Source organism: Triticum dicoccoides, chromosome 3A, assembly GCF_002162155.2.
Source record: "Triticum dicoccoides isolate Atlit2015 ecotype Zavitan chromosome 3A, WEW_v2.0, whole genome shotgun sequence".
Classification (NCBI taxonomy): Eukaryota; Viridiplantae; Streptophyta; class Magnoliopsida; order Poales; family Poaceae; genus Triticum; species Triticum dicoccoides.
Window position 1 is genome coordinate 520,195,321 of NC_041384.1, and position 14,208 is coordinate 520,209,528.

Here is a 14,208-nt window from a genome sequence, read left to right on the forward strand (position 1 = left end):
TCCGAATCCAACATCATTGCAGATCCATGAACTATTTCCCAGCGAGCTTGGAGCACTTTGATTGCCCTCTCCACGTCCTTCTTAGCCGCTTCTTGCATTGCTGCAAAGTTGCTTTGTTTGTTGCCATGGGGTCAGATATGGTCTTCACTAATGCCGCCAATTAAGGATAGATCATAGATACCATCTGCAAGGTAGTAACCCATGTTGTAGTCTTGCTCATTGACAGTGTAGTTACACAGCGACACTTCCCTATTTCAAATTCTCTTGAATACGGGAGACCGCTGGAGTACATTCGTGTCATTGCGAGAACTAGGCATGCCAAATCCACAAATCCTTCAATGTCATTGCTTCGAGTATGATGGTGGCCTCTTTGGTGTGGCTTTGGTATATTATGCGTGAACCTTTGGAACACTTCTTCCATTGCCAGTGCATGCAATCGATTATACCGAGCATACCAGGAAAGCCTCTTGCCACTCTAATAGCCATTAACTTCCTTTATCTTGCACATTTGGTTCTCTCCAAACACCAGCACCATGGCACGGACTAATCTCATAGTGGTCTTTAGTCATGTGCTCTCCCCCATCCAGACCATCTCACCAATGGCATCGAGGTGGTACCTAGTGCAAGCATCCTCATAGCAACCGTGTGCTTCTGCTTTGCAGGGAACGAGGGTTGTCCGTAATAACCCCTGATACGTCTCCATCATATCTATAATTTTTGTTTGTTTCATGCCAATATTATACAACTTTCACATATTTTTGGCAACATTTTATATGATTTGCTGGACTAACCTATTGATCCAGTGCCTAGTGCCAGTTCCTCTTTGTTGCATGTTTTTTGTTTCACATATCCATATCAAACAACGTCCAAACGTGATAAAAATTTATGGAGAATTATTTTGGAATATTTGTGATTTTTGGGATGTGGAATCATCGCAAACGGGGGCCCACAGCCACCACAAGACACCTAGGCGCATCAGGCGGCCTAGGCGCATGATGATGGTTGTGACCTCCTCGTAAGTCGGTTGGAGCTTTACTTCAGGCGCAAGGAAGCTTATATCCAAAAAAATCATGTTAAAATATCAGCGCAATTGGAGTTACAGATCTCCCGGAATATAAGAAATGGTTTTCGGCCAGAAAACAGGAACGCGAAATAGAAGAGAATAGAGAGGGGGATCCAATCTCGGAGGGGCTCCCGCCCCTCCACCGCCATGGCAACCATGGACTAGAGGGGGAACTCTCCTCCCATCTAGGGGGTAGGCCAAGGAATAAGAAGAAGGAGGGGGGCTCTCACCCCTCTCACCGGGTGGCGCCGGAACGCCGTCGAGGCAATATCGTGTGACGGTGATCTACTCCAACAACTCTATCATCTTCACCAAAAACTCCATCACCTTCCCCCATCTATATTCAGCGGTCCACTCTCCTGCAACCTGCTGTACCCTCTACTTGAACATGGTGCTTTATGCTTCATATTATTATCCAATACTATGTTGCCATCCTATGATGTTTGAGTAGATCTATTTTGTCCTATGGGTAAATCATGATCTTGGTTGGTATTAGTGTATCTTTTATTATGGTGTGGTCCTACGGTGCCCTCCGTATCGCGCAAACGTGAGGGGTCACCGTGTAGGATCGAAAGTATGTCTAGAGGGGGGGGTTTGATTAGACTACTTGACCAAATAAAAATCTACCCTTTTCCCAATTTTAAGTCTTGGAAAATTTTAGAAACTTAGCACAAGTCAAGTAAACAACCTACACATGCAAGTCTAAGAGTATAGCAGCGGAATGTAAATTATTGCACATGAAGGTAAAGGGAGGAGTTTGGAGGGAGAAAATACATTGTAGACACGGAGATTTTTGGCGTGCTTCCGATAGGTGGTGCTATCGTACATCCACATTGATGGAGACTTCAACCCACGAAGGGTAATGGTTGCTCGAGTCCACGGAGGGCTCCACCCATGAAGGGTCCACGAAGTAGCAACCTTGTCTATCCCACCATGGCCATCGCCCACGAATGACTTGCCTCACTTGGGTAGATCTTCACGAAGTAGGTGATCTCCTTGCCCTTACAAACTCCTTGGTTCAACTCCACCATCTTATCGGAGGCTCCCAAGTGACACCTAACCAATCTAGGAGACACCACTCTCCAAAAGGTAATAGATGGTGTGTTGATGATGAACTCCTTGCTCTTGTGCTTCAAATGATAGTCTCCCCAACACTCAACTCTCTCTCACGGATTTGGATTTGGTGGAAAGATGATTTGAGTGGAAAGCAACTTGGAGAAGGCTAGAGATCAAGATTCTTGTGGTTGGAATGAAATATCTTGGTTTCAACACATGAGTAGGTGGTTCTCTCTCAGAAAATGAATGGTAGAAGTGTAGGCACGTCCTATTGGCTCTCTCCATGAGTGGAGGAAGGGTGGAGGGGTATATATAGCCTCCACAAAAAATCTAACGGTTACACACAATTCACCAAACTCGATGGGACCGGATCATAAAACTCGGTCGGACCGATTCAGTTTAAAAATATGAACGTTAGGATTTTCAGTGGGACCGACATGTCAACTCAGTGGGACCGATTTCATTAGGGTTAGGGAATAACGTAATCTCGGTGAGACTGATTACATGAACTCGGTGAGACCGATTTCTGTAATAGGCAAACAGAGAGTTGGCCAGGCAAACTCGGTGGGACTGATCGCTCATTTCGGTGAGACTAAAACGTTACGAAAAGGAAACAGAGAGTTTGCATTGCGAACTCCATGGGACTGATCACTCATCTCGGTTGGACCAAAACGTTATGAAGGGAGTCAAAGAGTTTGCAATCCCATCTCGGTGAGATTGAGATCCCTATCGGTGAGATTGAATTGGTTAGGGTTTCTGGCAATGGCTATGTCAAATGAACCCGGTGGCGCCGGATAGGTCAAATCGGTGGGGCCGAGTTTGACTTTTGATTTGGGACATATGTGGATATGAGAAAGTGGTTGAGGGCTTTTAGAGCATATCACTAAGCATTTTGAGCAAGCAAGCCATTAAGCAACACCTCATCCCCTTTTAATAGTATTGGCTTTTCCTATGGACTCAATGTGATCTTGGATCACTAAAATGAAAATGTAGAGTCTTGAGCTTGAGCCAATATGTGTCCTTAGCATTTTGATGGGTCCATAATCCTAGTCCATGCCATGCCAATCATTGAACTTTCTGAAACGATCATCTAGAAAGAGTATAAGTTCAATGAGCTATATGTTGTTAGGAATTACCAAAACCACCCAGGGATAGTTGCACTTTCAATCTCCCCTTCTTGGTAATTGATGACAACATATTGATCAAAGCTTCTACAAATGATAATAAGAATGAAATACATCGTCGCTTTGAGAAATATGTGATAAGCAAGAGCTCCCCCTAAATTTATGCATTATTTAAAATTTGCTTTTGAATGCAAATGCACAATCTATTAGTATCATGGGTTACTCTTCCATGTCACATACATCTTGGTGGAGCGCTCAAAATGATAGAGAGTAAAAATATGCACTCATCACCAAGGCAAAGTGAATGATCATATATGAGAGGTAAATAATAACATCATTCAAGCGCAAGCATTAATGTAGGATATGATTAAACACATGATCATACAAGTATCTCACACACATAAATGTAAAGAATCGTCCAAGCAAGCACACAAAATAAGTATCAACCAATTATCAAAGAAGGCAAAAGGAAGCAAAGCTCTCTCTCGAAGCCTATGATCTATACACTTTCTCCACCTTTGGCAACCAGTTACCAAAAAGGTCAAAAATGCATAGTGTTATGCATCTCTCTAGGCTTGATCTTTGGGAGGAGGCATTGAGAGGAATCCAAGGACAAATGCATATGTTGATGTTGTTGGAGCTGGTGGAGTGGCAACTGGAGGTTCTACTGATGCTGTGGCCACAGGTGCTGATGTAGTTGCTCTTGTCTCAGCCACTGGCACTGCAGCAGATCTCTGCCCTCTTGGAACTCTCTGAAAGGCATATGTGGTAGCCTGCCCTTTCCTCTCCTCAGCTTCTTCTTGGAGCTGCTCAACTGCTGTCTGCATTTCTGTCACCTTCATATCAAGATCATAAAATTTAGTCTCAATGATCCTCTCCAGGCTCTCTTGGCTCTGAGTCAGGGTGGCCAATCCCTTCTCAATCCTCAAGGTGGCTTGAATCAGATATCCAAGTTGATCTTGCTTAGTTTTGAGAAACACTTGAGATGCTTCTTCAGCACTTGGCATCTTTGCAGCTTTCTCAGCCTTTGCTTTCTCTCTCTTTTCTTGGGCCTCAACAGATGTTGGATCATCAGCATTCATGACAACTGTATTGTCCTCAAATTCAGGCCTCAAGGGAAGATGTTCCTTGTCCAATTGATATGTGCTTATGCCCATCTTGGAGTTGATGAGCATTTGGATGTGTGGAGCATACCCACATGAACTCTTCTGAAATGCAGTTGTTCCCTTGATTGTCTCAACAATCAGGCTCATCACTTTGAATTTTGGGGGCACATCAAACAACTACAACAAGTTAATGGAATGGCCTCTGATCATTCTATGATCTCCTGACTTGGGAAATAATGTATGCCTCAAGATAGTGTTGATGGTGGTCAGGCCAGACAGTAGATAGTACACAGAGCCCATATTGTGAGTCTCCAAGGCTTTGTCAGGAATCTCCTTATACATATTAGCCATGGAGTTGTGATCCTTCATCTTCTTGGCATATACATCTATGTCATCCTATTGCTCTTCAGGGGCATTGATCAGCTTTGCCCACTCAACAATTGTTGATTGGTACCTAGTACCTTCAGACATCCAAACAATTCTGCCATCAGGATAAAAATGTGTTGTGGAGTAGAATTGCATGATGAGTTCATGATTCCACTTGGTCAGCTTCTGACCCACAAACTTGTCCACTCCACATAGCCTTAAGCTCTCATGCACTCCTGGAAAGTGGTCTTCATTCTTGTCAATATATTTCCAATCTGACCACTTCATATCACAAATAATTGGCTTCTTATCAAGCAAGATAGTTTCATAGAAGTCTTGCTACTCCTTGGTGTGGAACCTGTAATCCACAATAGTCCTTCTCCTCACAGCATATGGATCAGATTGTCTCCATAGTCTGAGACCTGCATCCTTTCTGATCTTCATGTTTTCTGCGATGGTTATCATCATGGTCAGCGATCTTTGGCTTGAGCTTCCTAAGCACTTGGGCTTCAACATCATCATCTTCTTCAACTTCAGTTTCAGGCACTAGGGCCTTGTTCTTTTCAGCAGCTGGAATATTCCTTGTGCTCCTCTTGGGTGCAGTCTTGGGAGCTAGAGCAGAAGCTTTGGAGATTGTCTTGGGCTTAGAAGGGGCAGTCCCAGACTTGATGGCATCCCCCATCAGCTTTTGAGACTTGGGTGCTGGTGCAGCATCCTCTTCCTCTTCTTCCTCATCCTCGGCTAGATCTACCATCATAGAGGATCTCCCAATGACTTTGGCCATAGTCTTCTTGACCCTTTCTTACCTCTTCTTGCCCTCACCAGCCTCTTTTGGTTCAAGAGTGGACTCAATTATTTCCTGGGTTAAGGCTCTAGCTTTTGACATGGTCACCCTCTTTGCAGGAGCCTTCTTGTGCATACCGGGCTTGGTGGATGCAGCTGAGCCAAACTCCTTCTTGACAACCTTTTTCTTGGAGCTCACTTCCTCCTCAGCAACCACATAGTCTTCATCTTCAGACTCAGAATTTTTCTTCCTCCTCTGCCTAGTAGCATCCTTAGGCAGGTTGCTAGGAGTACTTATGTTGCCTTCATCATAACTGTAAGAGGGACTAGAGCCCTGACTCAGATTCATCTGCTCTTCTGACTTATTCTGGCTATCACTCTGATCAGAAATTCTGCCTAAGCAAACTGACAGCTGACCCTGTGAATAGTTATAGATGAGATAGAGTGGATGAGCATCACAAAGTTCAGAGATTTTTCAAAACAAATGAGTCAAAAACTTAGTTTTAGTTTTTCACAGAAAGCATTTCGGAGCTACCGGTTTGTTAAACTCGGTGACACCGAAGCAACTTTCGGAGTCTAACTAGTGAAATCGGTCAGACCAAGACACAGTTCGGTGACTCCGAGATTGCTAGGGTTTCACAAAGAGTTGAACTTGGTCAGACCGATTTGCCAGTTTTGGTCAGACCAAAACATGCAAGTGCAATGGCCTGAGCCAAATCGGTGAGACCGATTTCCACAACTCGGTCAGTCTGAGATGAGTTCGGCGGAAACCTAACCCTAAATTTTCGAATCAAATCTAAACTAAAGGAAGTTTTTACTGGACAGGAAGATCTCATACATGGTAAGAAACATGGCATTGACCTTGTGCTTAGAATTGGAGGTAAAAATAATGCACAAGGGGTCGAACTCATACCCTAACTTGGTAATGAGTTCACTACGGCGGCAAAGCGGTGTTGAAATCCGTTGACAGCGACGGAGACCAGCAGCGGGAGGTCGCTAGTGACGAGAGGATGATCCAGAGACCTGAGACGGCAGAGCAGGACATGCGCGAGCTGAGAGGTTTTGGAGGAATTTCCAAAATTTGGCCCGTCGGTATTTATCCTGACCCTGTCGGTGTGACCGAGTGGAACAACTCGGTGGCACCGAGATGCAGAATCGCAAGCGGTTACTGCAACTCAGTGTGACTGAAATGTTGTAATCGGTTGCACCGATATTGAAGACCTAGATCAACTCAGTGAACTCGGTCAGATTGAAAAGGATGAATCGGTCAGACCAAAATGCACAAAGAGGTTTTGGAAGTTTAAGTCTATGATGAATCGGTGACTCCGAGTGCTCCTCACACAGAGGGTTTGAATCTGACTTGATCGAACTTTGTGAAGTAGCATGAATAGAGTTTGAGACGAGAAAAGCATAGATATCTAGAGGAAGTTCCTAGGCATTCTTGTCCATCCATTTGGCAAAAGGAGAAAAGCCAAACAATCAAAGCAACAAATGGATGTCCTCGAATGAGTAAAATATGCAACCAACATGCTCACACAATAAAATGGCAAATGGAATATGTGGCAAAGCATGCACAAACACTCTAGCATCTATCAAGCAATTGGCGATGACTAGGTCATCTATATATGAGTATATTGACTTAGGAGTCAAATGAGAACATTTGATCATAGATCATACTCATCGTTTAAGCACAAGTGGGGTTACCACTTTTACATAAAGCATTGTTGTGTTCACACCATTAGAGTTGCTTTAGCTTAATTTAGAGTAAAGATCCCCCTAGATGTGATATCCCCCCTAAGAGGGATGAATGAACCTTAGGTTTTGTCGATGATGACTTCATGTAGATGTTGAAGATGTGGATGCTCAATGTTGATGTAGATCATTCGGAGCAATCCATTGGAGTGAGTTGCACTTTCAATACCTACATGGGTTAGTCCCATAAGGAACAAACAAGGATATCAATAGACGTAGAGTGTAGTTCACACATGATGATGTCCATGAAAGCATTATGTTACCTTGTCCCTTGTCTTACCAACAAGAGGGTTTGTGACTCCTTAAACTAGTGCAAGATGTGGAAGTTGTTTGCATATGTTCTTGCCAAAATGATATGAGTGAAGTATGTTGGTGGAGTCACCCTCAAGAACTCTCTAGTTCTTCTTCTTCGGAATCCACATCAACTTGATGGGAATCCTTGGAGTTGTAGTCGTACTTGATGAAGTAGAACTTGATGTAGTCTTGGGAACCCACTTGACCAAGGCCTTGGGAGCTTCTTCAAATGCATCAATCTCCTCTTGAAGCTTGTCCTTGCCTTTTTGCTTGTGGTCTTGTGGTGGAAGATCATCTTGAGCTTGTGTCCCCTTGAAGGAAGTAGGATCATACTTCTCTTGTTAAGGAACAAACTTCGTCTTGGGGTATTGATCTTCTTCCCACTCAACTCCATTGGCATTGAACTTTCATTCAAAACCAACACCTTGATTCTTCCGGTGCCTTCCTTGCTTGCGTACAATTTCCTCAAATTGCTTACTTCCGGGAAGGCTCTTGTAAACACCTTTCTCTATAATTCCCTTCAATAAGCTATTTTCTTGCTCAAGTTTAACTTGGCTAAGAGAGTCATTAGTGAAATCAAGAGAACTACTAGAAGGAACAAAATTGGATCTAACATGATTATTGTTACTACTAGAAGAAGAATCTTTCTTACTCTTGTTGCTAGATTTTACTTGTGGCATGTAAGTATACAAGAGTAAACGCTTGGCAATGTAAGAAGATTTTTTCTTGCGAAGATCATCATTGATTGCCTTTAAGAACCCATGCTCTTGCTCAAGGTTGAGTTTTTCAAAGTGTAGCTTCTCATGAGTCTTTAAAAGCTCTCGATGATCTTCCAAGGTAGTCTCATGAGCTAACTTAAGAGTGTTTAGTTCTTTAGTTAGATGCTCAATCTCCTTCTTATCATCGTCATTCGTTTTATCTTGATTAGCATGATTAATAGCAATTTCATCATAGTTTTCATCACTAGAGTTGTCAACAAGTAAATCATCATCACCTGGCAAATCATCTTCATCACTATTGAAATCAACATACTCGGGGTGTGATACCTTTTGGCCTTTAGCCATGAAGCATCTTCCAATTCCTTCATTTGGTGAGTCAAATATGTCATAGGAGTTTGTTGACACAAGTTCTAGACTGGCAACACCTTCATCTTGAGTACATTCGGACTCGGAGTGATGACTTCTCTCGGAGTGATGGTCGGAGTCGAAGCCGGATACCCGTTCACCAACGTGAGCTTGATGTCTTTGTTTTGTGTAGCTCCCTGATGACTTGTCCTTCCTTATCGAATCCTTGCTTCTACGAGATGTTCTTCGTTCATAACGATCATCTCTACTCCTTCTCTCTCTTCGAGGTGATTCTTCTCTTCTACTTCTCCTTTTGGGTGATTCTTCTCTTCTTTTGTAGGGAGTCGTACACTCATTTGAGTAGTATCCGGGTCTACCACAATTGTAGCAATTGTGCTCACGACTGGAAGATCTTTTTTCATTGTAGGACCTTGACTTGGAACTTCTTTCTTTGCTTCTACTCTTGTAGAACTTGTTGAAGTTCTTCACCATTAGGCTCAATTCCTTATTGAAGGCTTGTTTCTCATTTGATGATGTAGGAGCATCACATGCGGCTTTGTAAGCACCACTTGACTTGTTGTGAAGCTCTTCTTTATCCTTGAGTGACATCTCATGAGCAACAATTCTACTAATGACTTCGGTTGGCTTGAGATCTTTGTAATTGGGCATCATTTGGATCAATGTATCATATTTTCCATCCAAGGATCTTAGGATCTTCTTGATGATGAATTTGTCGGTCATCTCTTCACTTCCTAAGATGACAATCTCGTTTGTGATGAGAGCAAGCTTAGAGTACATTTCAGCGACACCTTCACCATCCTTCATTTTGAACTTGTCAAGCTGACTTTGAAGCACATCCAATTTGGATTCCTTGACGGAGTCAGTACCTTCGTGCATATCAATCAAAGTATCTGCCGGAGTAATGGGCCATGGGTAGGCCAAGCCGAGTCCCATAACCTTTCAAGACATCGGGGCAGGCTGCGCCCCTCAAGACCCCGGGGCGAAGAGCCGCCTCCTGAGGAGTCGACGGCAGGGCGGCCGACTGCCCACTCACGGCCGAGTCCCAGGGACGACTTCCAGAGAAGACGGCTTTGGGGAGTCGGCCGGTGACTCCAACAAACCATGACCTCATCGAAGGGGACGGGGCAGGGGCGTGGCTACAGTGAAGCCCACTCCCCGCCCTTACCAAGGGCAGGCATGGCCACAGCACGCCGTACCCGGGAAGATCTCCGTGCGGCATGGCACTGTTGCCCGGCCGGCCCTGACATCAGCACCACAGTACCAAGTCCTGCTCCCACGACGGCTTGTTTGTACGGCCTGGAGGCAGCGGGGCCCACCAGTCAGCGAGACCTCGGGAGATGGCGGGAGAACCGCCAGTCGGACCCGTCGGGAGTCGGCCCGGGGGAGTCGGCCGAGCCCTCCCCCGGGGCCCACGCGCCATTAATCAACATGAGATGGGGAGTGGCCACAGTGATCGCCCGCAAGGCGGCGAGGCTGTTGCCACGACCCCATGACCAAGCTTGCGTCATCAGAAGCACGGCTACAGTAATCAGTGGCCGACAAGACCCGCCCGCGGCGGACGCGGCCTGTCGGCTCCGTACCAGACCAGTCGTCGGGGCCCACCAGTCGGCGGGCCCCAGCAGTCGGCGGAGAAGTCAGAGGTCGGAGGCACTGACGGCGGGGCCCGCGCCCAGTCGAATTACCATTGTACCCCTGGGGGGTAGGCCTATATAAACCCCCCAGGGCACCCATGCAAGGGGTTGGATCCCAGTAGTTCTAGACCATACCAGATAGAAGGAGAGAGCTAGCCTTGCCCTCTTCTACCACCAGAAACAGCTCAAGGAGCAACCGTGTAAACACTTGGCCATAGTGATCATGCGGAGACCCCGCAGAGCAGCAGTAGGGGTATTATCTCCCCGGAGAGCCCTGAAGCTGGGTAAGATTCGCCGGCGTGCATGTCTTCGCCTCATCCCGTTTCCAGGCACTGGCGATGTTCTACTCGCCCCCACAATGATAAGACATCCGTTGGCATATGTCGCATCAAACCCCCGACATTTGGCACCCACCGTGAGGCCTGGTGCACCGCCGTCCGGAGATCTGTTCTGGACGGGAACCCTTTTCCTCCCTAGCGAGCGCAGCCAGCCAGGCACGCCAGGCAAAGTTTGCATCGACGCGCTGCGCGACGTTGAGATCGCCTGCGCAGCCAGCTCCTTGGCCGAACTTGTTGGCGAGTTCCGCCTCTCCAACGAACCTGCGTCCGACGCAGGCGTGGGCGGCCCCGAGAACCTCCTTGCGGGCCTCCTCAATCAACTCCACGTTTCTGGTGAGCCTGCCGTAGACTTGGAGTCCGTAGGCTCCACCGACCCGATGCTGGTCGACTCCGACACTGCGTCGATCGACGCGTTCCCCACCAACGTGGTGGTCTACGACGAACCTCTCCCCCACGCAGAGAGTGACGGAAGCACCGTCACTGAGGTGCTAGTCATCAGTCATGACGAGTTCCCTGGCGGAGGAGCGCCCGACTCACTCGGCGCGGCGCTGCAAGACCTAGCTGCGCCCATTCCGGAAGGTACTGACGCGGAGACGCTAGAAGCGCGCCGCCTTCAGCTCATTGAAGGCGCGAAGAAGCTGGTCAGCATGAGACGCTTGTCAGAAGCTTACCAGCGGGAGATGGATCACGCCGTTGGCGGCTCGTCGGCCCGGCAGGGCCCAGCCGCCTTGGCGCGGTCCAGCAGCGCGCCGTAGCCATCGCCAGCCTGTTTGGGGCTAGCCGCCCCATGTACGCTACACCGGCGGAGAACATCCGAGCCGCCCAGGCAGCGGCGGATGAGCTGGACAATTTCGAGGGCGAAGAACGCCGCCTCATGATGGAGCGAGTCCAGCGGCTCCTCGACGCGGCCGCCACGCAGAATGAGGCCGGCTGCCGCACGGAGGCGCCGCAGCGGCCAAACGACGACCCACACCGAGATCAAGGCGCGATGTCTCGGATGCCGACTGGCGGCGCCCGAGGAAGAAAGGACAAGGAGCCAGCTGTCAGCCACAGTCGGACTCGCATTACCATAGAGCGCGACCAAGATGGCCGCCCGAGAGCAGTGGAATGACGGGACGACTGTCCGCCTCCCCCTCCCCGCAAGGAGAGGCGAGTCTCCCCACTGCCTGTTGACTATCCGACTCTCGGTGACCGCCTTGGCCGCCGAGAGGGAGTTGGAGAGAATGACGCCCGCCACCGGATCGACCGACTTCACCGGTCCCTGGCGCTGGAAGAAGAAGACAAGCTGGGTCCGCCTTGTTTCGGGCCCCGCATTCGGGACGAGCCCTTTCCCAGAGGGTTCACGCTCCCAAGAGACACGCCCAAGTATACCGGCTCCGTGAAGCCGGAAGACTGGCTAGTCGACTACTCCACAGCTGTCAGCATAGCAAATGGCAACAAGCGTGTCGCCGTAAAGTACATTCCGCTCATGCTCCAGGACACGGCCCAGACATGGCTGAACAGCCTAAAGCCCCGCAGCATCAACAGCTGGGTCGACTTCACTGAAGCGTTCGTCCGCAACTTCACCAGCACGTACAAGCGTCCTCCCAAGCCTCGTCAGCTCTCCTTGTGCGTGCAAGGTCCTGACGAGTCGACTCGCGACTACCTCACGCGTTGGGCTGAGCTCCGGAACTCCTGCGAGGGCGTGCACGAGGTGCAAGCCATCGAGTACTTCACAGCCGGGTGCCGAGAGGGCACCCTCCTCAAGAACAAGCTCCTCTGCGACGAGCCAGATACCCTCGACGAGCTGCTTATCATAGCGGACAAGTACGCCACGGCCGACTCCTCCATGAAGGCGGAAATTCAAATCAGCACGACTGGCAAAGTAGCTCCTCAGGCTCCAAGAACTCCGGCGGCAGACGCCGGCCAGCGACAACAGCAGGGCGACAACAAGCGCAAGGCCCCGCAGCCGGCTTCCGGCAGCCGGCAGGTCGCAACCATTGAAGCCCAGCAGCCAGAAGAGCAGCTTCCGCCCAAGCGACAGAAAGGCGGTAAGCCAAACTGGTTGCCGGCCTTCTCCTATGAGCAGACCTTGGATGGACCTTGCAAGTTCCACAGCGGCGCGAAGCCGTCGAATCACACCACCCGGAAGTACCACTGGCTCACCAGGATCGCCAAGGGAGACGGCCTCCTGCCACCCCCACCTGCTGGGCAGCCGCCTCCGCCTCCGCCCCAGCAGCCGGCAGTCAAGCCAGTCGGCGCAGTACAAGACGAATACCCTGAAGAGCATGGAGCCTATGTGGTGTTCACCAGTGTGGCTGATGATCGACGCAGCAGGCGGCTGCAGCGACAAGAGGTGAACGCAGTAGCCTCAGAGACGCCAGACTTCATGCACTGGTCTGAGAAGCCCATCAGTTGGAGCAGGGCTGACCACCCAGAAGTGATGCCGAGTCCGGGCTCCTACGCCTTGGTCCTGGACGCCACCTTTGCTACGGACAAACGGGCCGCACGTTTCTCGCGAGTTCTGATAGACGGGGGCAGCATCATCAATATCCTATACAAGGACACCATGGAGAAGTTAGGAATCAAGCAAAGACAGCTTTAGAACAGCCGGACTGTGTTCCACGGCATTGTTCCTGGGCTTTCCTGCTCACCAATCGGCAAGATCCTGATGGACGTCCTCTTTGGGGACAAAGATCACTTCTGAAGAGAGTCTGTTTGGTTTGAGGTGGTGGACCTTGAGAGCCCATACCATGCGCTACTTGGCCGACCCGCCTTGGCCAAGTTCATGGCGGTCTCCCCACTACGCCTACCTCAAGATGAAGATGCCCAGTTATAGGGGAATTCTGACTGTGGCCGGCGACTACCGGAAGTTGTCCGCTTGCACGGCCAAGAGCAGTCAGCTGGCCGAGTCCCTGGTGATCGCAGCCGAGAAGCGACTCCTTGAACGAGTTGTGGCGATGGCCGGCAAGCAGCCGGAGATATCGCCCGACCCGAAGGAGTCGGAAGCCGAAGGTTCGTTCAAGCCGGTCAAAGAGACAAAGAAGATACCCTTGGATCCGGAGCACCCAGAGAGGTACGCTGTCATAGGTGCGAACCTCGACAGCAAATAGGAAGGCGAGCTCGTCGATTTCCTCCATGAGAATCGGGACATCTTCGCATGGTCCCCCAAAGACATGCCAGGTGTACCGACGGATTTCGCCGATCACAAGTTACATGTCCGATCTGATGCAAAGCCGGTCAGGCAGCCCCTGCGCCGCTTATCAGAAGAGAAGAGAAGAGTTGTCGGAGAAGAGATAGCCCGACTCCTAGCAGCCGGCTTCATTATGGAAGTTTTCTTTCCGGAGTGGCTGGCAAATCCGGTCCTGGTACTAAAGAAGAACAAGCAGTGGCGAATGTGTATTGACTACACGAGCCTCAACAAGGCCTGCCCCAAGGACCCGTTTGCTCTGCCAAGAATTGATCAGGTGATAGACTCCACAGCCGGATGCGAGCTGTTGAGTTTCTTGGATGCATACTCAGGATATCACCAGATCAAGCTGAACCCGGCTGACAGATTGAAGACCGCCTTCATCACGCCGTTTGGAGCATTCTGCTACCTCACCATGACGTTCGGCTTGAGGAATGCCGG